The sequence below is a fragment of the Apium graveolens genome, chromosome 6 (assembly GCF_009905375.1).
Source record: "Apium graveolens cultivar Ventura chromosome 6, ASM990537v1, whole genome shotgun sequence".
Classification (NCBI taxonomy): Eukaryota; Viridiplantae; Streptophyta; class Magnoliopsida; order Apiales; family Apiaceae; genus Apium; species Apium graveolens.
This window is the reverse complement of record NC_133652.1, coordinates 1,142,651-1,168,660: the sequence shown is the minus strand read 5'-3', so window position 1 is coordinate 1,168,660 and position 26,010 is coordinate 1,142,651. Positions and strand designations below refer to the sequence as shown.

General features: G+C 32.2%; 2 pseudogenes; one reads left to right on the top strand and one right to left on the bottom strand.

Moving 5' to 3' along the window:
- The first annotated feature begins 273 nt into the window (after positions 1–273).
- LOC141663720 (potassium channel AKT3-like) lies at positions 274–15,546 on the top strand (annotated as a pseudogene).
- Positions 15,547–18,678: 3,132 nt separating this feature from the next.
- Positions 18,679–20,969, bottom strand: LOC141663718 (DNA (cytosine-5)-methyltransferase DRM2-like; annotated as a pseudogene).
- Between the last annotated feature and the right edge of the window lie 5,041 nt (positions 20,970–26,010).

The window sequence follows — 26,010 nt, the reverse complement described above, 5'->3', positions numbered from 1 at the left end:
TCTAACTGATAAAGATAGGTTGCAGGGAATTTTTAGAATATATATAGTATTAAAATATTTTTTAATATCGAGATTTGTGAAGATAACTTGTAGGATGGGTTACGATATTCTTTAAATTTACATAAAAGCTTTAAACTTTAGTTAACAAATTATAACCTGAAAAATACATGGATTTGCAGTTAGTTTTGATGGATGGTAAATGGCTAAATGTAGACCGATTATCAGAAGAATATAAAAATGGTGTGAAAGAATTTTGTAAATATGTAGTTAAACATGTTAAATAATGATACCAAGTTCATTGGGTGTCCTTGTCAAAAATGTTTGAATGCTGTAGAATTTGATGGTCTGGACAAGTTGCAGGAACACTTAGTGTGTGAAGGAAACGATAAACCTTATACATGTTGGACCTATCATGGTGCAAGAAAAGGAGAACATAGATCAAGTAGTTTGAATTCAAACCATCACTTTGCAGATATAGTGGATACCAAGGTTTTTGGAGACACTAAGGGCAGTAATGGTAGTGATAAAAATGAAATCCCCAATGATTTTAATGAGGAAGAGCTACGTGATCATCCTGATATGCATGAAAAGTTAAAGGATAATGCCACTTTACCATTGTAGCCGAGTTGCACCAAGTTTTTCAAACTATCGGCTGTATTGACTTTGCATATTTTAAAAGTTGGACATCAAGTTTCTGGCGTGTTCTTCACACAAATGCTTATAGATGTTAGTAAACTTTTACCCGATCGTAATATCCTCCCTCGTAGAACGTACGAGGTTAAACAAATGCTCATATCCATTGGATTAGTACATGAAAGGAATCATGCATGCCCTGATGATTTTATTCTATATAGAAGGAGTATGCAGAGTTTGACGAATGTCCCAAGTGCGCATTAAAATGTTACAAAATTGGAAATTCTCCAGCCAAGGTTATGTGGTACTTTCCATTATTACCCAAGTTTAGGAGATTATATGTTAGTGCAGAAGATGCTAAAAATTTAACATGACATTATGATTCTCGAATTAATGATGGGTTGTTGAGAAACCCTGCCGATTTACCTCAGTGGAAGACAGTTGATGATACACATAAGGATTTCGGGAAAGAACCAAGAAAATATTTTCCTAGCACTTTCAATAGATGTAATGAACCCGCACCATCTTCAAAACAGTTCTTATAGTACATGGCATGTATTTTTCATGATATATAATTTGGCACCATGGCTTTGTATGAAGCGCATGATAATGTCTACTTTGATATCTGGTCCAAAACAACCAGGGAATGACATTGATGACTATTTGGCACCTTTAATCGAGGACTTAAATACTATTAGAAGGGGGCATTGAAGTATATGATGGACGTAGAAAAGATCAATTTCAATTAAAGGCCATGTTTACTCGGAACAATAAGTGATTTTCCTGCTTATGCAAATCTTTCCGGGTATAGTGTAAAAAGGCTATTATGCATGTCCTATATGCAGTGACGAGACAGATCATATTAGACTGAAAAATTATGTGAGATATGTTTATATGGGGCATAGGCGGTGGTTGGCACCAAACCATCGGTACAGAAATATTCCTTTAATATTCAACGGGGAAGTTGCAGAACAACATGCTCCTCCTATACCATCATGTGATGACGAGTTTAAAAAGGTGGAAAATTTAAACATATAGTTTGGTAAGGAGTTTGCAAAGGATGTTCCCACTCGGGGTTGGAAGAAGCATTCGATCTTCTTTAAATTGAGTTATTGGAAGGACCTTTAAGTTGGACATTTCATCGACCTCATACATGTGGAGAAAAATGTTTTTGACAGCCTAGTTGGTACTTTATTAGGTGTCAAGGGTAAAACTAAAGATGGTCTAAATGCATGGATGGATATGATGGAGATGGGGATAAAAAATGGACTAGGCCATGTGGAGAAGCCAGGAAAAAAGCCCTATTTACCTCCTGCCGCTCATACTCTATCTAGAGATGAGAAGAGAGTGTTACTGCAAATACTTTATTCTATTAAGGTGCCAGAAGGATACTCATCAAACATCAAGAGTCTTATTTTTTCGATTGACTTCAATTAAAGGGTTTGAAATCACATAATTTTCATGTCATAATGGAGAATTTTTTTTCCAATTTCTATACGTTCTCTCTTACCTGAAAAGGTGTGAATAACTATCACACAATTATGTTGGTAATTTAAATCTATGAGTAACAAAATCATTGATCCAAGAAGGTTATTGTATTTATAGCGATAAATTATTGAGACACTTTGTGAGGTTGAGATGTATTTTCCAACATCCTTCTTTGACATCATGGTTCATCTGACCTTGCACCTAATTTATGAGACTAGGATGTATGGTCCTGCTCGTATGAGATGGATGTATCCGGTCGAACGATATTTAAAATTTTGAAAGAATATGTGATAAATAGGTCTGGACCAGAGGGTTTCATAGCAGAATGCTATTTATTAAAAGAAGCAAGAGAGTTTTGGTCAGAATTTATTCAAAACGTAAAGGCAACTGGTCTTCCAAGTGATCGTCACGGCGGTAGGATTGACAGTGAAGTTGTAATTGGTGGTCAACAATTTGAGATCCATCGGACACAATGGCATTGTGCGCACCTTTATGTTTAACACAACACCATTGATGTTGTTCCTTTTGTAGACTTGCATAAGCAAACCACCAGGGAAGAACATCCAAGAAGAGGCGCTAACTGGATATAAGTGGAACACAATCGCACATTTGTTGATTGGTTCAAAACTTATGTTGCAAATAAGTTAATTGAAAATAACGAATCAATACCATATCGAGTTAAATGGTTATCAAGATGTCCTGATTTATTTTTGTATTCTTATAAATGTTATCTTATAAATGGGTATACCTTTAACACAAGGGAACATGATGCAAGGAGCATAATGCGGAATAGTGGAGTTTCAATTTCTGATACGACACTACACCAATCATCAAGTAATAAAAAAGAACCAGTTTTAGATGAGACTGCATACTTTGGAAGGATTAAAAATATTTGGGAGCTCGATTATGTTTTATTTAGAGTACCGGTGTTTGATTGTGATTGGGTTAACAATGTCGGAGGCGTACAAGTTTAAGCCTCCGGGTTTATACGGGTAATCTTGCAAATATTGGGTACAAAGATGATTCGCTCATAATGGCAACACAAGCCCATATGTTACTGATCCGGTTGATAAGAAGTGGTCCATTGTTGTCTTTTCAAACAAACTCAACACTTATCAAGTCAGTGATGGTGTAGATATAGAACTTGATAATATTGATGATCCTTTTGTTGGAATGAATTTTCACGCCGATATGGACAAAGTGACGATTATAAATGTTTTTACTCCGGAAATGATCATGATGAGGGTGAATACGTGAATCCTGAATTTTACAATGTGCATAGGCACGAAACATCAAAGGCGAACAAAAACGCAAAAGAAAAATTAAATCTATGAAATTAATGTATGCTTTCTTATTATACAAGCTAGTCTCATAAATTGGTCTTATATTATTTATTCTGCATATTTTAAATTATGTACTTTTATTATCTGGTACTATAAAACTGCCTAATTTGATTATGCTTTTGTTTAATACTATATAACAATTTTGTGTTGACTAGAGCAAACTAATATCTTAATTTAGTAAGTGTTTATTTTTCTGTAAACCTGTGCAGTGGTCTTCTATTAATTTTTGTGTTTTCTTTGTTGAGGATTGTGATTAGTATAAGTGTACTATAAAATATTCATATTAAATTATGCTTCTTTTTAATATAAGAATTTTGTATTGACTAGAGGAAACTAGTAAATTCAATTAAGTATCAACAACTGTATTTATTTTTGTTTATAAACCTGTGTACAGATCTTGTATTAAATTTGTATTTCTTTGTTGAATACTCTAGTGCAAGTGGTGCTGGTGGAACCAGGGATGCTTGTGCCACCCAAGTGGGAAGAGGTCGTCCAATAGGTAATTAAAAATATATAATTATTGACACTATGTAGGAGATTTTTATTTACTTGTACTAGTTATCTCTAATGTGTTTTAAGTTAATTGGAATGAAATGGGACAATCAATTGGTAAAGCGTCAATGATATTAGTACATTTTGTCGATTGTTATTGAAGAAGGAATATCCCAATTACATGCGATGATTGGCGCAAAATGGAACCGAAGACTGTAAAATAGAATTTATGAGATGAAGTTAAGGTACAATATGTTCTTCTCCAATGTTATTTTTGGTTAAAATTAGAGCAAGGTCAGGAGAACAGTTAAATGGTTAAAATTTTAGCTTTCTTGGCTTTGCATATTTCATCGCTTTTTAGTACATAAAAACCAGTAGAACACTCCATCACATTTCGCCATTTTATTGTAAAATCTTAAAATAAATCAACCCATTTATTTTGCTTATTTTTCCTGAAACACGGTAAAAGTGGCCTTCTACATATTTTTTAGCTTTCTACAAATTTTATATTTTTACAACAAGGAAAATGTGGCTTTTGTTTTGTATTGATCAAGCACTTTAAACATGTCTATCGTACAAGGTTAAATTATCAACAGAGTGTTAATTTATTTAAATTCTCAATAGTCTCTGACACATATGTACAAGATGTGATTACCAAATAAGAATCTTTTAAGAAATATATTTCATAATTTTTTATTGCATTTTTCAGATTTTCTAATTATTTGTATTTACATTCAATGACTTTTTACTTCTCCGGCCTTTAAATAGAAAGTTAGGCATGATTATAACTGCAACATGTCTGTTAAATTATGAAGGCTTGACAACTACAAGATACAACACAAATATCCATATAGGTCAATTGCATTTAAAATATTTTCACGTTTTAAAACATTGAATGATTTATTGTAAACAATTGTGTAGGAAACTTTTCGTGGGGTTGAAGATGAACATTGGAGAAAGATAATTGATCGTGTTGGTAACCTGCATTGACAATTTAGAACTAGATTGAGGAGTCTTGCTCGAGATAAAAATGGTAACTACTCAACTTTACCACCCAAGTTGTACGCACACCTATCGAAAGTGGGACGTTAGTGGAAACCGTTTATTGGAAATTCATTGAAAGAATAATCTAATGTATACTTTTTTCCCTTTCTTTAGTAGTTTGTTATTTAAAAAAATTACTTTTTTGCATATTATATTTTACTAACCATTTAATTATAGGAACAAAGTGAAAAAATAAAGAAAAAGATTTGGGAATGGAGGCACGATATAAGAAGGCATGTGTTGGCTACGCGCATATTAGAGAAAAAATTGTAAGTTAAACAAGCAAGTAACTTAGTCTGGTTGCTTTACAATTCTTTTCGAATTGTTGCCACAACAGGATTCCATAAATTGAAGTACTATTATTTTTATGTAGTACTAATTTTACGCAAGTTGAAACTGGACATTCTGTTAGAATAAATACAAGGGGTAGCTTGAATATTTTTTTGAGTGCTAATGTTGTTAAGGACAACTTAATTGTTGATCAACAAGCTTGTAAAGCATTAGAATCACATATGAAAACTTAAATATTTTGCTAGAACTTGCTCTCACTGTAATTGTCAATATCATTTGTAGATATTTAAAAATTACCAACAGAAATAAATAGAAAGCGCAATATAATGTGAATACTTATGCATGTATACTATATTATTAATAAATTACTATGATTCTTTATCATATGAATTAAGAAATTACTTCTAACTAGTCTTCATTATGTGATTAAAGAAGATATAGGTCTAACCATAGAGATCTATAATGTGAGCAGCTTCAAGACAAAATTAATGCAGGCAACAAAATCTTGTTATGACCCGAGTAGATATGTGGGAATATACTAGGCGTGATGTAGATGGTGTAATAAATGATCGTGTTACATTGCAAGTTCTTGAGGATGTGGTAATAATTTTTATTTTTATTATTTTATATACTAATTTCATGCATCGTTGTCTTGCACTATACTACTACAAGTTAAAAATGAGTATAAAACTTTGGTATTTTAGATTGATATATCAGCAAATTTTCCCGAACATGATCTTACTAATATTGGAAATGATGACTTACTTGCTCGGATAATGCCGTTGGAGTATCGAGGATGAATGAGAGGTTTAGGATGGCGTGTAACTAAGGCGTCACTGCAAATATTATCAACTATTAACGAGCTATCTAAATTTAAAAATGATGTTTCTTATTTGATTAATAAAATGAAGTAATCACGGCCGGCCCTAAGACTTAGTTGGCCTAGTGCGAAAAAAAAATTTAGGGTCCTTTTATAGAAAATTACTAATATGAATATAAAGAAAAAATTCAAAGAAATTTATGATTGAATAGAGTAAAGCAAATAATATCTTATAAACATAAAAAAGTGGCAAAAGTACATCATAAATAAAAAAATTACATACCTTTAAGCCTTGACTTTCTTCATCCTGATAAAATCTAAAATTTGAAACCTGCAATACATCAGTACTCATCTAAAGTGACCTCATCTTACATTTTTAGAAGCAAAATTGCCAATCCATTCAATTTTTCTTGACTCATACTTGTCCGCAAATAAGATTTAATTAAATTTAACTTTGAAAAACTCCATTATGCAGATGCCACAGTAGGTATAGTTAATAAAATCCTATAAGCAACTAAAATATTTGGAAATATATCAATCTTCTTCACAAATTTTAAGACTCTTAGAGAATTCTATGATGTTTCACAATCATATGCTACACTTGGAAGCATCTCATATAAGATTTATAATTCTGAAAGTAACTGTTTTGCATCAATATCGCAATCATCACCATCATTCAAGGTTTCTTCTAGTTTCGTATAACAATTTTTTAGTCCTTCATTATCAAAAGAAATCAGCCGGGATGCATCAAACAAAAAAACCAAATACAGACTCAAAAAGTTCCATTTGTTTGAATCTTATCTTCAGCTGAGAAAGTACCATATCCACTAGTACAAGAAAATAATCAGTTCTATAATTTTTGAAGGCAAATTGTTGTTCCCTTTCGGTGTCAGGATTGTCATCAAACTGTCTATTTCTTTTAATCCTACATTTTATAAGAAAAATAGGTTTAATATCCATTTCATTATCAAGCTCTTTAGCATCAATCATAGATGATGTAAACCCATTTTCTCTATATTTCTCAAAGAAAGAAACCAGCCCTTTTAAACTTGCAATAACAACATCAAGACGCATATCTTCAGATTGCAAATTCTTGCTCACCAAATTAAATTTGTGCACAATATCATGCCAAATATTCAAACTCAATATAAATTCAAAACTTGAAAATTCATTTGAGGCCAATTTTTCAGCATCCCGACATATTTTTGGATCATCGGAAATTTCAGCTAATTTCATTAAAGCATCTCTTATTTTTGGAGCTTGTGTTCTTATTGCCTTTACACTTTCGATTTAAGTTTCCCATCTTGTCATACCTAAGGATTTTAAAATCAAATCATCAATATATTCAAGCAATAGATTCCATCTTTTGGGTGAACTATCAAACACATTACATATAGCTTGACATGCTCCAAAAAAAGATTTACCTTTAACACAAGAATTTGCCATATCAGAGAGTAAGTTAAGAGAATGACAACCACAAGGCATGTAATAAGCTCTAGGATTAACATCAAGTAATATTTTTTGAACATCTTGGTGTTTCCCCCTCATATTAGAACCATTATCGTATCCTTGTCCCTCACATCATTGATATTTAAATCAAGAGATTTAACAGCATTTTCTAACTAACCAAACAGGCCCAACCCGGAATTATTTTCCACATTTAAAAACTCTAGGAAATACTCTTCAATTTTTACAAGATGACTCACAACATCAACACATCTAATCACCAAAGTCATTTGTTCCATACGGATTGTATCAGGAGTGTAATCAAGAATCACTATAAAATATTTACCTTCTTTGATTGTCTTTAATATTACACCTTTTACACTCGAAACCAACATTACTATCAAATTATTTTGTACTTTCTAACTCAGCTATTGAATCAAGAAAACCCAAAAAAAATACCATTTGAATCTTCAAATATTTTTTCATTTTTCCCACGAAATGCCAGATTATTCATCGCATTTTAACAATAGCACTTATTCTGATCATAAACTGCATCCAATGTTCAGTATCATTTTTAATTTGCTCTTGCAATTCTTTATCAATGGTTTGATTTGTTTTCAATATAACTTAGAATTCAGCCCACACCCTAAGGTTGGTAAGATGTTCAAGACTATCGTCGTGTTGGTTAAGCTTTTCACCTAAATGTACCCAATCATCTACTCCAACTATTTTTAGAACTAGCATTTTTTACCACTTTACAACAAAAGAAAAATACTTCATTTAATTCTTTTGAGTAAACTAACCATTTTCTTTTGACAAGTTCACCATTTCTTAATTTTTGATCAGAATAATAGGTTGAAAACCCCCTATTATGTTTATCCTTGGGAAATATAATCATATTTTCCCTAATAGGCCCCTTTTCAACTAGCAAATCCCTCATTTTACTATTTAATCCATCCCATACCTGAGAATCATACATATTCAAAGTTAGTGGACCAAACTCTTTAGGACTAATGTATTCCCTATTTTCAATAACCACACTTTCAATCATTTCGGTTTCTTGTTCAGTTATCTCGTTCTCACACTCTTCATCAATTACATCGTGTTCTTGTGTAAAAGTATTATAAACCTGAGACACCACTTTTTCGACAATTTTATACTCTTCTTTTTTATAGACATATAAAGTTGTTAGGCTTTCTTCCAAAAAAATTCAAGAGATCCATTTAGTGACTTAATTTTTTCTTCCTCTTTATTTTTTCTTTTTCTTTTGTCAATACCAGGTGTATACTTTTTAGTAAAAATATTTTGCACTAAAGCAGCTACACTAGTACAAAAAGTACTTTCTGCAACGTAGTTTTAGCGTCGGTTCTTTAAAGAACCGACGCCTAAAGGTATTTCCTGCGTCGGTTGCAAGATTGACCGACGCAAATAGGTATATGTGCACGACATTTGGTGTCGGTTATTAATTTAACCGACACTAAAAGTGTTAATAGCGTCGGTTCTGTAAGTAACAGTCGCTTAAAAGTATTTATGGCGTCGCCGTTTATAACCGATGCTAAAAAGTATGCTTTGTGCTACGGGCTTCTAGTTGGCCGACGCTATAAATTTCTGCTTTATGCTACGGGCTTTAATTTAACCGACGCTAAAAGTATTAGAGTAAAAAATTAATTGGACCTGGGATGTCACGACACTGAATGGGTTCTTTTAAATTTTTTTGTTTTTGTATAATTATTTTCTAATCACATATTTATCTATTTATCATATGTATCTCACAATCTTTTTTAATTTGAGTTATGATATATTTGCTAAAGTTAAAAGACTTCCAAAAATAATATTTTTTTTTGTTTTTTTATATCGAAATGTTAAATAAAATAGAAGTAATAATATTTCTATGTTGTTGATATTCACACAATATTGAATTTTGTTTACTCCGTTTCAAAAATAAATGTCCACTTTTATGAAAAAAATTTGTTTCAAATTAGTTGACTACTTCAACTTTTCAATTAATTTTCAAACACTAATTACTCTTTTTCGTCGACAATTATATACCCGACGTATATAATATAGCCTTTTACATCGGTCCTTTTTTAATCGTCATATATTATACCCTTTTACGTTAGTCTTATCTTGACTATCGTATATATTATTATTAAAATCAAACCATCAATTTTTTACCTTATAAATCTATATGGCAGCTTTTATTAATTTAAAAAACATCAAATTAAAAAAACATACTCATTACATCATTTAGTTTACAATCCATCCTATAGTTAGTAGTTCATCCCCAAATTAGTTTCTCTCCACGGTGCCCTATATCTACATCTTCTCTGTGATAGTTCCCGATTGAAGAGTTTGAAACTTCCGCACTCCTTCTCAGGTCTCTCTCCCGCACTCTCCCTCTCTCTCGCACTCTCCCTCTCTGGCACTCCCCTATATATACCTATATACACGTTCATATTACTTTTTTGTTCATTTTCACAGCCTATTTATCTAATTAAATTCGTATCTTCTCCTGTGTTAGCCCTGCTTCACTGTAATCGGTAATCTCCTCCCTCTCTCCCGGTCTGTCTCTCCTTCTTCTCTCCCTCTCATTTTTTATTTTCATTTTTTAATTTATTTATTTTCATTAACAATTTAAATTTTAAGATTTGTTATTATTTTAGTTCAGCTTATTTTCTCTAAATATATTGCCATACATTTGTATAACATAATTAGATTAAATTTACTGTGTTTGCTAATCTTGGTTCACCAAGGATATTAATTTAATACATAAATTTGTTGGTTTATAAAATTTAAAGTGCAAGTGTGGCCTAAATTGATTATATCTTCCTTTTACTTTTTGTGATATGTGTTAGCATTACTTGTGACTTTTTGTGTTGATCTTGATTAACACTGCTTTATTTCTGGTAGTAAAATGAGTTGCTCTGTTATTTAGAATCAGTTGCTCTCTTAACCGGAAACATATATAAAATTTTAAATTCTTCTTCATCTCAGTAGTTAAGTATGAATACTAAGAACAAGACAAACTTTATAATTTTATCTTCAATCTGCTTTGGGACATTGAAACTTGTAGCTAAGAGTGATGTTGATGCATCGAATTTAACAGCTTACATTATTGGCAAACACACACACATGTACACAATAATCAGCTGTGTACATGCTCATCAACCTTGGCTTAACAGCTTACATTATTGGTAATATGACAAATTTAGTCGTTGAAGGCACTAGTCGTACCATGGAATTTGTAAGCCTCCTTTTTATCTCTTCTATTTTGCATCGCAAGATGTTATGAGTCTAGTTGTCTAGGCTTAAATCAAGTTCAGAATTCAAGAAATTTTCTTGTGCTTGTTTTGTAGAGGAATAGCATTAAAGCAACGTCAAACTTTGTGAGCAGAAACCACTTGCCAGTCAGACTCAGGGAGCAGATACTAGCTTATATGTGCTTGAGATTCAAGGCTGAGAGCTTGAACCAGCAGCAACTGATTGAACAACTACCAAAACCATTATCAAAAGCATTAGTCAACATTTATTTATTCCAACCGTCCAGAGGGGCTATCTTTTCCAGAATGTATCAAGGGAAACTCTCTTGCTCTTGGTATGATCATCGACATATGCTTTTTCACGTGATTAAAAACATGCGCCTTTTACTAGCTTTACTTCGTAAGTTTCCCAACCTCGGAAAGTTCAGAAATGACAGTCTCATTGGACTTCTTGATTCTCATGTGCATATGACACTATTTTTATGTGATTAAATAATTTAAAACTGTCTAACACAGGAAGTGTATATAATATAAGACAGGTATTTAATGTAATGGCATTGCCTATTTTTCATCAGGCTGTGGATCTGAAGGCTGAATATATACCACATAGAGAGGATGTGATATTGCAGAATGAAGCACCTGATGATGTTTATATAATAGTGTCACGGGAAGTGGAATTAATTGATCACTCTGAGATGGACTAGAAAGAGGAAATTGTTGGGATTTTGCAACCTGGAGATATGTTTGGAGAAATAGATGCACTGTGCTGCAGGCCACAGGCTGTTACATATCGAACCAAGACTCTTTCGCAGCTCTTGAAGATGAAAACTAGTGCTCTTATTGAAGAAATGCAAAGTAAACAAGAAGACTATGTTGCCATTCTCAAAAACTTCCTTCAGGTAATTTTGTCATATTTTCAGCTTCAATGTTGTTTCAAACTCCTTCAGAGAGGAGAAAATTCTCTCAAATATATAATTGATATTCTCCCATCCATCCTACAATGAATTAGATATTTAAGTAGTTCCCAAAGTAACTGTTTGAAAATAAAATCATCACAGATGAACATAAACTGCACCATATTAAAATGAATGACTAAGACTAAATTACTGTGTGCGATTAATTTTCAGCATCATAAAAGGCTGAAGGAGTTGAATATAGGGGACTTGATAGTGGATAGTGGGAATCAAGAAGATGATAATCCTTATATGTCGATCAACTTATTAACAGTTGTCAGCACAGGAAATGCTGCTTTCCTTGACGAACTTCTCAAGGCAAGATTAGACCTCGACATAGGAGATTCAAAGGGAAGAACACCACTGGTAAAATACGTATACTTACGAGTTTATAACTACAGACTGCAAACACAATCCCAAGTAAGGATACACATATCTGCCATTCAAATATGAAATCTGTTTCGATTTCTCTGTTGTGCATCAGCATATTGCAGCATCAAAGGGGCATGAAGAATGTGTATTGGTACTCCTCAAGCATGCATGTAACATACACCTAAGAGGTAGATATTTTTAGCAGGCTTATAATTTTTGTTCATCTGTTAAGAGAAAATAACTTTTCTCAAGTTTCGGTGTCAATCATAGGTATCAAGATCACACTCTAATTATTGACTAGGTATCAACACAGTAAGCCAAGGAGTAGCTAAAATGTTCACCAATCTAATTTTTCAAGAATGATATTATCATAATGGTTTAAGAGAACAAAGTGTCATTTTATTTTCTCAGTTTGTTTGTAATCATAGTAACATTCATATATGCATGGCAGATGTAGAAGGTAACACTGCAATGTGGGATGCCATAGCAGCAAAACACCACTCCATATTCAGAATACTTTACCACTGGGCTTCCATCTCGGATCCATGCACTGCAGGGTACCTCTTAACCACAGATGCAAGGAGGAATGATGTAGCTGTCATGAAAGAACTCCTGAAGCACGGTTTGGTTGTAGATTCAAAAGATTGTCATGGATTAACACATATCCAAATCGCGATGGAGGAAAACCATTCAGAAATGGGCGAGCTTCTTGTGATGAATGGTGCAGATGTCAACACTGAAGATGTACATAAATCTAATAACAAGGTTTTATCTTCTTTAAATCTGGATGAAATGTTGCAAAAAAGAGAAGTAGGCCATCAGATAAGCATGCTTGACAGCGTCGTGGACAAAAGGATTGTAAAGAAATTGGAGGATGAAGATCCAGCTGAAGAGATTAAGAAGGAAAAATCATCAAAAGGAATAACATGTTCTATTAGAGTTAGTATATAGAGGACATCTTGTAAAGAGGAGAAAATTTTTGCACTGAAGCTGCCTTCTTCACTATAAGAACTCAAATCTATAGCAGGTACTTTGTTATATTTAGATAAAAGATGTTAGGACTTGTTTGTGCATTACTATTAGAATTACGAGCAAAATTACACGTTTCTTGAAATAATATTCTAAGAGATATGTTAGCAGTAAATCACATGTTTTTAAGTAGAAACTCATAGTTCTGTTTGTTGTAAACCTTTTTACAGGTAAGAAGTTTGGAAACATGTGTGTGTGTTTTTAAGCAGAAACATGTGTGTGTGTTTGTGATTTTGGCTCACCTTTCTTATGTCCAAACAGAGTGGAGAAGAAATAACCTAGGTGGTAATTATTTCTACAAGACAACTTTTATACACATTTTACTGTTACAAGTCTACAATAGGTTTTGAAATCAACAAAATACTTCTACTTCTTCCTGACTTGTTGATCTTTATATTGTTGTAGGTAATTGCTATTGATAAAGATAATGCAGATAAAGATAATACAGACTCCAGTTCCAAGAAAAGGACCAGAGGTCCCACATTGTGCAAAAAATTGAAAAGAGAGCTTGAGACCTACTTTAATTTCAATTTGATTCCTAGTTAATTTGATTATTCAGTTATATTTATGGGAATGCTGGTATTTGTAAAAAGCAGGTTCAGGATATCAATAAAAATGTAAAGAATATTTTTTTTACAGTACTTTAGGTGTCGGTGTTATTGAACAACCGACGACTATAACATACACATATAGCGTCGGCTTTTTCAACGACCGACGCCTTTAACATAAACATATAGCGTCGGCAATTTTAAGAACCGACGCCTTTAATATTAACTCTCAGCGTCGGTTTTTTGATAAACCAACGCATTTAATTACAACTTCTAGCGTCGGCACTTTATTGGACCAACACAATTGTCCAAGCAAGAGCGTTGGTTAATGGCAATTTTGAGTCGGTTATCTAACCGATGCTAAAAATGTTTAGTGTCACCTAATTACCCGACGCAAAAAGAATATACCTTTAGCATCCCCTGCATATACCACGCTGAAAAACCGACGCTAAAGGCCTATTTTGACCGTGGCTAAAAGTCATTTGTGTACTAGTGCTAGCAGATTTTGCACTAAAGCAATAAGCATGAGACTTGCGAGAAAATGAAACCTGGATAGATGAACTAACAAGTACCGAAGTAGTGAAGCAAGAGCCTGATCTTCAATTCCAAATTAACAACAATGATCAAGTCCGAACTCAAGTCCAACACTGAAAAAAATTGTAAAAACTATTTAAATGAAATAATGGATTAATGATTATAATTCATACAACCAATGAAATTAACTCAAAATTACAACTCAAATATTAAATATATAACAAAAGAATTACAATTTTTATGTGATTTTATATGCATTTTTTTGTGATTTTAAATGCATCTTTAATATGTGATTTTATATGTATTATGTGATTTTAAATACATTTTTATATGTGATTTTATATGCATTTTTATGTGATTTTAAATGCATCGTTAATATATGATTTTATATGTATTTATGTGATTTTAAATGCATTTATATGTGATTTTATATCCATTTTATATGATTTTAAATGCATCATTAATATGTGATTATATATATATTTATATGATTTTAAATGCATTTTTATATGTGATTTTATATGCGTTTTTATGTGATTTTAAATACATCATTAATATGTGATTTTATATGTATTTACGTGATTTTAAATGCATTTTTATATGCATTTTATTTGATTTTAAATGCATCGTTAATTATTTTAAATGAATTTGTAGGAACGATATACCGCCATTCTCTAGCGCATGCCCTTGGAGTTTACACGAACGGGTGATCGGGATGAGTCGTGGGATTGGTGGATCGAAGCCTTGGAGGTCCCCCAAGGTACAAGGCCAAAAAAGAATTATGCGGTGGGGTTCCCCAATGCTCGGGCCACCGAGCTCTTGCCTACACTTGCTACCCGGTACCGAGATTCTATACGGAATGAAGCCGGCTCATCCTCATCCGCTCCAAGATAACGTGAAGCCATCCCCGACAATGTATATCTTGCCATCGTGAGGAATGTGTTTGCGGAGATCCGTGATAATCTAAATACGTTTGCTCGCCAACTTTCCGATGCGGAGATAGCTACATTCGCACGTACCGCTGTCGAGGCCTCAGATCCATCCTCCGATCATAGTCAAAGGTTGCAATGGAATTACCTTATCGGTGGCGAGATCCTGCATAACGTGGGCTCCTTGATTGAAGATATCGCTCAAAAGACGGAAAATCATGTTGCGGATGTATAATTTTTGACCTTCTTGTTTATTTATTTGTTTCATTCACATATAAATTTTGTTTCTTCTTTTTAACTAGTTTAATTAAACCTGTGTATCTAGGAAAACAATCGGCGTGCTATGGAAGTCGATAAGGATTAAACGTCTGAGGATGAGACCTCCGATGACGAGGACTTTGATGGTGGCAGTGGTGATGGCGGCGGTGATGGTCGTAGATCGTCCGATGTTGATTTGTCGGATTAGTTTACATTGATCGGTTTTAAGCTATTGTAATTTGATGCTTATGGGATGTAATATAATATATTGTGATGGTTTGATACTTTGTCGGTTATTTAGGATTGATTATAATGATGTAATAATACGGTTTAATCCTCCGGTTATTGGAGTATATGAATGTTTGTGTTGGATTTAATTACTATGATTTAATTGTGAAATTTACTAGTCTTTGCGAATGATTTTGAGTAATATAGTTTAATGATTATCATTGTTGTTTGGTTGTTTGGTTTTGATTGGATTGGATTTGTGATTGGTTTGTGTATTGATTTGGTTTGGTATACAAGGACTGCAGAAAAATCTGTAATTTTTTTTTAAAACCAGACCTTAAAATCGACCGAAAATAAGCATAACCGACCACTTTTGACCATTACAAAACCCAGAAAACCGACCGTCAAGGGACATAACCGATCACCTTCTTCATAAAACCGACCGTCTCCTTTAGAGGGTGGTCGGTTTTAGGACGGTCGGTTATCACATATAAGTTAGCTTCTGAAATAAAACTGACCGATGTTCACACTTTGACCACGGTCGGTTATGAGTTCTAGTCAACTTTTTAAAAACAGACATAACCGACCACCTACGGTCGGTTATGACTCAGTGACGTGGCAACACGTGCACGTGTTGCCACGTGTACACAGTGACCCCACATTTGCATAAAATGCCCAGGCACTTAACCAACCACTATGTTGGTCAGTTATGAGGATTAAACCCGACCAAAAGTTATAACCGACCAGGCTAAAACCGACCATGCCCTGTGGTCGGTTATAACTATTTTAACCGACTGTTTTTCCTCTTAACCCACTCTTTTTTAGGGTCGATTTTATCCTATTTTCTTGTAGTGATATAAGTAGTATAAGAAGGATATTTGGTTGGTTGTACAACCGCATAAAGCATACAGATAGTTAGATTAAAATTAACATCAATGGTCAAGATTATTTAATATTTGCTATAAAGGTGATAAGAAAAACAATACTAAAACCACTTTTTTTATAATATAAACACCCAATACTAAATAGATAAACCCAATACTAAATAGATAAGGAAATATAATCTAATATTAAATACATAAGCAGACATAATTAACCAATACTAAATAAATAAGGAGACATAATTTAATAGTAAATATATAAGGAGATATAATTATTAACAATTATGTATAACATATACATGTCTTGAACGTGATGGTCTCCCACGCACATTAAATTAAACATTGCCTAAGGACAAAGTGAAGAAAAAAAAACATATAGACCATTTAGATTAAAAACAAAATCAACGCTGAAGATTATTTGGTATTTGTGGTTAAGACGGTAAAGAAGAACTAAACTAAAACCACTTCGATTATGATACAAACACATAATCTAATAAAGGGAATGGGTATAGTTTGGTATACCCAAATTTTTGTTGGTTTGGTTATTCTTGCAAAGAAAATGCTAGAGGTACAAAATGAGTTACTAAAATAGTTACAAATGCCACATGTCACATGTTGGTTGGCTAAATATAAATGGACCCCTGCAGTTACATTAATAGAACCAATTGAATTTTTTCATTGTGTCACATCACCCATGCCATGTCATTTTGTGACAATTTTTTGTAATTTTGTTTCGTACCTCTAGCATTACTCTTCTTGCAATCATGACGTCAAAATTTCTTAATCAAATTATGGGATCTGTAGAACTAAATATTAAAACCATGCATTTCCTAAGGTCATAGGACAGTTGAAATCCCTCCAACAACATACATTTATATTATTTATGTATATAATTTATCCTAACTACTGGTAATTTGGTTCAAACTCTTAGTTTTGCTATCCATTTTTTATTATCCCTATTATTCAAAACTGGTAGATCTTTTAAATGATAATATAATATTTTGATCATAGTATAGTACCAAAAACATAAATAATTAATATTTTCATGTTTGACAGTGAAGTTATTTAAAATCGCATCAACTAATTATTATCTTAATATAAATAAAAATATAAAATATTAATGGAGCACGCGTGTTCTAAGCTAGTTAGGTTTGAAATTAAATACATAAGTTCATATCAGAATAATAATAATAATTATTATTATTATTATTATGATTTTTGTTGTTGTTGTTGTTGTTGTTATTAATGTTGTTGTTGTTATTATTATTATGATTTTTGTTATTGTTGTTGTTATTAATGTTGTTGTTGTTGTTATTATTATTATTATTATCATTATTATTATTATTGTTATTGCTATTGTTATTATAATAATAATAATAATAATAATAATAATAATAGTGTAAGTTTACTTAATTCTAAACTTTTTAAATTATAGCATTACTAGTCATTTTTCTGCTCCAAAATTAACACAATATGTTAGCCCAATGGGTGCAAATGTTAGAGAAGTTTCTCTCTCCACCTTGGCTACAAGTGTTATAAAAGTAAAGAGATTGATGGATGCACCAAATTACAGTTAGTTGGAAAGAAACTAGCCTCATTCTTTGATAAACTTCCAATTGTAATTTTGTCAAATTATAAGTCTCCTAAAAGTTGACAAGTTTTGATTTAATAAAAATTGTTTAAATCATTAAAATGTTCAAACTAAAATTTAACTATCAGTTATATATGTCATAATTAAACATAAACATATCCTCCAACTTCAATTTATTAAATAATTTTGAAGCTAATAGATATCATACTCATTAGCACAAATGAGAAACAATATACATGCTATTAAAATGGTTAGCTACTCTAACTTTTGCATAGAAAATCAAGGACACCTTAACAACTTAAAAAAATAATAAGGTCCACAAAATCAGTATTAGTTATTTAATTTTTTTCCTATATGCCTTTGTGGGTTCTATGCAAAATGAGTACTAAAATGGTTAACAATATATAAACATGCAATTAAAATTATTTATATCTACTCTAATTTTTGCAATAAAAAACAAGGAGACAATAACTCAACCCAGAAAAATAAAAAATATGCTATATCAATATTCAATAACTAATTTTCGTCTTATATTGCATTATGGGCTATGCTGCAAAGTTCTGACTAGCCCAAGAATCCGCGTATACTCATAGAACAATGAAGACTGTTCACCAGCCAGGCCAGTTCTTGTCTTCAAATTTTTCCCAGCAAGGTTGTTGCATGGGCTTCCCCCTATAACCAGATCGAATCTACCGGCCTCTTTCATCCATTGCATCAGCGTATGACTTGTTACCTTTTTCACATCAGAAATGTGAATCAGCCGGCCCTTTTGTTCACTTTGTCTCCACCAATTTTTCAGGATCCGTCTACAATCCTTGGAATTTTCGACCGAGACAACAAAGTTCAGTGGTATTCCAAGACGGTGTAAAGCAACTTCGGCTCCACCAATACCAGAGAACAATGAAAGGACTCTGATGCCCTTGGGAAATAATTTCTTTAACACAGAAAGATGATAGGCCACTGTGTCAACCTAACATAATTTATTTGTGAATAATTATTAAGAACATATTCATCTAAGAAATAAATGAAATGGATAAGTTTTTTTTCTGCATTGCGTACCTGAAACGCATTTCCAAGGCATTTGTATTGAGTAGTTTTGCAGGCTACTCTTGTATGGCCCTCCGGGAATCCCATTATTGACTCTATTTGGACAGGCTGAAGAAAATCAACAGTGTTCTTACCAAGCCAGACCAAGTTTCTCTTTCTGCATTCTCAGATCACATTTTCTCTTATGTTTTTGGGAGGGTCTGGTCCTGAATTACGAAGCTCTTCATTTATTCTCTGTACATCTGATGCACTTGCATGACGAGTTACAATGCAGTTTAATTTCGTTCTGTCATCCCATTGCGGCCACCATTCTTTTGTGGAAGGAAGAGCTTCTTGTATTGTGGACGGAGGGATAGGAGGAATCTGCAACCTGTCATCCATCGGGAGGTTATGGATGTAACCTCTTTTCCTTGTTGCTGCACACATGTGAAGCGAGTCCACGAAATCCGGTTCAATGTCGTAAAGTTCTTTTCTGATGGTTAGCCACACCCCTTGGGGTGCATAGGCCACGTTCTCCAAGTAGAAATAAGGAGGCCCTCTTCCTTCTACTTCGATTTCTTCTTTAACTATTGTACTCGTGGCATTAGGAACTCCAAAGCCTATCATCGACTTCTCGCGGATTCTATAAGTTGTTGACTTTGTGTATTCGACAACTTTTTGTTTCTTATAATTAGTGCTTGTGGACTTCAACACGTGTGGATCATCAGACATATAATTTAAACAATCGCCAAGATTGTCCAGGGCCTAAGAACAAGTAATGTATATCTATTAAATAAAGCATAATTTATTTCGATAAATGCAATAAGCTTTAGTTCGACTTTTATTGCGTAATAGTATACTAACTCCACAGTGTATAAGTGAAACATTCTCTTTGAAGATTAATATTGATTGGTGGTGTTTCTAGATATGTACTCCTTTTGCTACACGTAGAATTGATATTCTATGAGATGCATATCGAGTGAATGGAGTTTTTAGATATGTACTCCTTTTGTTGCAAGCTCTAAAGACTATTGGTACTGGTATTTATTTCCTTAATTAGGATTTAGGACACCATTAAGTCTCCACCAACAGCTAATGTATTTTCTTAAGTCTACCGCAAAATATATGATTCTAGAGATGTGCTAGACCCTAAAGACTACTCATATATACAGGTATTAATTTTCTTAGGACACTGTTGATCAGTCTCCACACAAACAGCTAATGTTTGTTGTCTAACTTCTGTAATTTACTACAGATCATATGATTTAAGAGATGCTATAAACAGACCATGTACAAGTTAAACAACCGATGACCGTCGGTATATCTCATTGCATTTCAGATGTGCAAATAATTAAGTACGGTCCACTGACAACTGATGACCGTCGGTATATCTCATTGCATTTCAGATGTGCAAATAATTAAGTACGGTCCAGTGATTATACAATGTAACTGTGTTTCTCCTAAAGCATATACTTAATCTTTACGATAAATTTTCACATAATAGAAAACATTAAATATACTATAAATTCTCCTAAAACTGAAGCAGTAGATGATACATGTGTGAGAAGAGAGTGAATGAGATGTCTAAAATAACTTACCATGTGTGTGAGAGGAGTCTTGAGTACCGGTTCTTCATCATCTTCACCTATAAGCAATTAAGAAGTAACTGAGCTCAGTACCAGTTTCTCGGTAAAAGGCCATTTCAATTCAATCAAAATGTATGAGAATAAATCTACCGTGTTCCTCCATTGCTTTGAACACAACTTTCCTGGGGTATCGCTTCTTTGAAAATCCGCCACTCATCTTGGATCCAGAACTACTTGCCTGAGAAAAAAGAAACAATTTAATCACTTCCGTCCTTGATATCTCTTTAATCATCAAAATCAAAAACAAAAAAACTGATCCATATGATAGATATATCGATAGACTGACAGATCACGGATGCACCTCAACATAGAATAAAAATTGAATTCTCTAAAGTTGAGAATAAATACATATACGTATAAGATCGATACATTGATAAATAGATAGACAAAGTACAGATTGCTGATACAAATCAGCTTGAAATAAATTAATATCTAAATTCCTTTAAAATAAAAAACAAAAGCATATACAGACATATGTAAATCTGAATGAAAATTGAAATGCACCCTTTTTGGGGTAGAGAATTGTTGTTCAGGTTGACCTTTAGTAGTGGATGAAGTTGGATGTTGGCGGATTTCTCAACCTCCTTATCCCTTTCATCGCTTGATATATCGATAATCTTTGAAGTTAAAAACAAAACAATAATTAGTAATTCTAGAATTCAATAAATTCAGCAGACATATAAATGATGGATAGATCGACACACAACGAATTACTGATACAAATCAACCTAAAATAATTCCAAAATCCTATAAAATCGAAAAAACTCAAACATAAACATATAATGTATATCGAAAAGGAAATTGAAATGCACATTTTCTTGAGGGAGCCAATTGTTGTTCAGGTTTGCCATTAGCGAATTATAGAGGCTGATAATTAGGCTGCTGGTTGGAGCTGGGGCTTGCCCATGAAGAAAGAAATGAAAGTTGTTGTTTGCATTTATAGTGGCTTGTCTGTAATAGAAACAACAAGCGCAATGCGCCGCCTTTTTTGCCCCATTTCATATTTTTCCACATGGATCCACTTATACTCCCACTCTGTAAGCTGCATAAAGGACGGGTTTATGTAATTATTTTTATAACATCTTTTAAAGAAAATAACTTTTGAGTATAAAAGATTGTTTGAGCACATTTTTAATCCTCATATATTTTTTAAAAATTCTGGATACAATCTTTCCAAATATTATTAAAAATCTTAATGAATGTTCTCACATTTTGGAGAGTATTTTCCAAAATTGTGTGTTTAATGTACTATGATCAAATTTCTAAAATTATTTTAAGTATTAATGAAAATCCTCAATGAATGTCATCACATATTTAATTCTCCTAGATTTAGTTAGAGAGATATACATGAAAATAATCTTTTCAAAAAGATCTCAAATTTTGAAGGAGTGTTATCACATTTTAAAATATGGTTCACATTGGGTGTTGAATATTTAAATTTAACTAATTGGATATTCTAATATTTTGAATTAGAGTTTGATAAATTATTTTTGAAATATTATAAAATTATCCAATATATCATCCCACAATTCAAAATGAAAAATCTTATCGGTTTTGATTCTCACCCCAATTACACATGAAATAATTTCTCATACACGACATGAAATGATGCAATTTTTAAGAAATTATTTAAAAAAGTTTCATTCATAGTTAAGTGGTCAAATAAGACCGTATGTTAAAATGAAAACTCAACCTAGTCTCGTGAATAAGCTTTTATACTAATTTATTTCAATATTATTCCACATTATTTCATTAAAAAAATTTATTATTATTATGGTGAAAATATTTATAATTTTTTAAATTATCTTAAGTTGAACGTATGGGGAAAGAAAACAATCTTTTGAACAAACTATATATTTAATCTTTGGATAAGATCATATTAATATTTTTATAAGATAAATAATAATCAAATATTTAAATTTGATGAATATTTGATTATATCAATATCGGAGCATCATATCAATAATTTTATAAATATTTTTACAAATACAACTAATTAAAAATACGAAAAATATTTTTAAATCATTTGAAAAAATATTTTAGAAATACTTTGACAAACATATGAAAAAAAAGTTTATAAATTTAAGCGAGTAAAATTTAGTATTTACAGTTGTTCTAAAAATATTCGACCACATAAATTTAGCCTTTTAAAAAGATTGATTTTTTTTGCTAAAATTTGAATTCCCACCTACGCAGTCAAATTATACATTTCTATACATTCGTATATTCACATCGAATATATAAACGCGACATGCTCTTTTTAGATAAATTTATAATCTCGACTAGATTTCATGTCGTCGAATTTATAAATTCGATTGACTTTTAGTTAGTCTAATTTATAGACACCACTATCACTGCTACAAAATTAAACTTAGGATATATTACTTACATAACACTTTTGTGATGTGTTTTGTGATGTGTTATGCAACTGACATGGTTACACAGCATTTATGTTGAACACGCTCGACAACATATTCTAAAAAATCTATAAATAAAAATAAAAATAAATAAATAAAGTAGCATAGCATTTTTTAATGAAGCGCTATATAGGAAATAAGTAAGATAACGTTTCTAGGAAAGGCTATGCAAGTCACCATATTTTAAGTAATTTTGATTTTTTTAGAAAATCTTTAAATATTTGTATAACACTTTTGTAAACGTCGTGTAAATTAATATTTGTTCTCTCAATACCTCATACAACTCCCCACTCACACATGTACATCACCAATTTCATCGATCCATTTTACCTCCCGATTTCATCAATTTATATCTGAATTAGGATAGTTTAATCTTCTAGCAAACCATATCGAACCATTAGGGCACTTTATTTTCATGGGTCTCCACTCGTCCTTCGTTGAATCGGGTATAATCAATTAATTACAAGTTCGGTTTCGAAGACTACAAATCATGTATTGTGTTATCGTTAATTTCAATTATATCGTTTGTTCTTGGGCAAGTCAATATACTGACAACCCTAAAAATAAGTAGTATGATAATTTAATTTTATATTATGTAATTATTTTCTGTAAAAATGTTAAGTAGATTAGACTTGAGGATTTTTCTTTGAACAGACATTAAGCTAAGGAATAAACTCTAGAGGAAGATCAAGTACTCATTATGCCTCGGAGAAAAGTATAGCAGCTTGGATTTGAATAATGTTGTTTTAGGAAACATATTTTAAGTCAGATTTCGACAAGTCGCATATCAAGGAATATCAAGAAGTATGTCGAGAAGTACAAAATAACTTGTAGGGAAATCCCAAAAGATATTGATAAGTCAATATGCATGTAGAGATCTCAAATATTGATAAGTCAAAAGGTCCATGTAGCGAACGTAAGATATCAACGAGTCATTTTTTATGTAGAGATCTAGAGATGTCGATAAGACAAATCTTCATGTAGACAAGTAGAGATATTGACAAGTCTAAAGTCTATATAGAGAACTGGAGATATTGACAAGTCACTCTACTTGTAGAGAACTGGAGATCTCGACAAATCAAAGACGCATGTAGAGAACTCAAATATCGATAAGTCATTTTACTTATCGATATGTGACATCTCTATAGAACAAAAAGAGATCTCGATAAAGAACTTCATAATTCAGAATGCACACAAGTTAAAGATTCAAGATTATTAGTCAACAAAAAATTTTATCAGTGAATTGGAAAGACTATAAAAGCAGCTTGAAGAATTCAAGATCAAGGGCCAAGATTCACTGCACAAAGGAGGGTCACAGACGTATTAGATTCCGCACAGATTTGCTAACACTAGAAATGGAAAATATACAAAGTAGCCTTGGAAACTGTGTTAGTCCATTTTAGTTCAAGTTTTGTAATCATGTGCATATTGATCTATAAAGTATGTCACGGTCCTCTATATAGAGGAAACAAACGGATCTAGAAAAAAATCTTGAATTCTCTCTCAAGAATTATAGATGGGTACTTAATTTTTAAGAACACATATTTGTAGTAAAATAATTTAATTTTACTAAATCAAGTGAGTTTTTGAATTTTCTTGTGTGTTTTGCATTAGCATTTTATCTCTACATATTCATAGAAACTGTTTTGTTTCATAAGCCATTAAGATTATTGAAATCCAAGAAAACACATATACTTCCCCCGTGTTGTATTTCATACCTAACATTAGGTGTTACGAACAATCATATATTTTTAAATAATAGCTTAATTTATGTATATCACATGTATGTAAATATGTGTCTGAATTAGTAGCTTAATTTTTGGTGGGTTTGCTGCTTGATGGTTCCTATAAATTTGTAAAATCTTGAGTAAATGCGCTATAAATGATTTAAAAAACTACCTTTGTACTACATTTTGGATAAGTTTTTTTATTATATTAATTAAGTAGTGCAAATACATTTTTTCAAAAATATTTTTAAATTAGAGATACGGTATTTGTTTCTATATTTACATATACAAAAAAGAACCTTTAAATTAATTGCTAGAACAAGAACTTTAAATTATATATAGAAAATATGATAATCCATCACTGACTTGATAAGTTATGTGGTACTTTCCATTATTACCCAAGTTTAGGCGATTATATGTTAGTGCAGAAGATGCTAAAAATTTAACATGACATTATGATGCTCGAATTAATGATGGGTTGTTGAGAAACCCTGCCGATTTACCTCAGTGGAAGACAATTGATGATACACATAAGGATTTCGGGAAAGAACCAAAAAAATCTTTTCCTAGCACTTTCAATAGATGTAATGAACCCGCACCATCTTCAAAACAGTTCTTATAGTACATGGCATGTATTTTTCATGATATATAGTTTAACACCATGGCTTTGTATGCAGCGCATGATAATGTCTACTTTGATATCTGGTCCAATACAACCTGGGAATGACATTGATGTCTATTTGGAACCTTTAATCAAGGACCTAAACTACTGTTAGAAGGGGGCATTGAAGTATATGATGGACGTAGAAAAAAATAATTTCAATTAAAGGCCATGTTTATTCGGAACAATAAGTGATTTTCCTGCTTATGCAAATCTTTCCGGGTATAGTGTAAAAAGGTTATTATGCATGTCCTATATGCAGTGACGAGACTGATCATATTAGACTGAAAAATTATGTGAGATTTGTTTATATGGGGCATAGGCGGTGGTTGGCACCAAACCATCGGTACAGAAATATGCCTTTAATATTCAACGGGGAAGTTGAAGAACAAC